The 245-nt window shown below is 45.3% G+C and overlaps 1 non-coding gene across 1 annotated transcript; it reads right to left on the minus strand.

Moving 5' to 3' along the window:
- Positions 1-138: 138 nt before the first annotated feature.
- Positions 139-210, minus strand: trnap-ugg (transfer RNA proline (anticodon UGG)). Its single transcript has one exon. It is a non-coding gene; the product is annotated as a tRNA-Pro (tRNA).
- Between the last annotated feature and the right edge of the window lie 35 nt (positions 211-245).

A 245-nucleotide genomic window follows, 5' to 3' on the forward strand; every position in this document is an offset into this window, starting at 1 on the left:
ACTTAAGATGTTTCTGTGAACTTCGGTACGATGAGGAAATGCTTCACTTTTGGTTGACAAGTGCCTGCATTTTTAAAACACAGATGTCTAAATCTCGGTTTGTCAACGTCCTTGCTTGGGATTTATCGTGCGTATCACGGGCTTGTCCGGGATTTGAACCCGGGACCTCTCGCACCCAAAGCGAGAATCATACTCCTAGACCAACGAGCCACAATTGCACCCAAAGTCTGTTTGAGAAATTTGAG

Source organism: Austrofundulus limnaeus, unplaced genomic scaffold, assembly GCF_001266775.1.
Source record: "Austrofundulus limnaeus strain Quisiro unplaced genomic scaffold, Austrofundulus_limnaeus-1.0 Scaffold4657, whole genome shotgun sequence".
NCBI classification, from domain to species: Eukaryota; Metazoa; Chordata; class Actinopteri; order Cyprinodontiformes; family Rivulidae; genus Austrofundulus; species Austrofundulus limnaeus.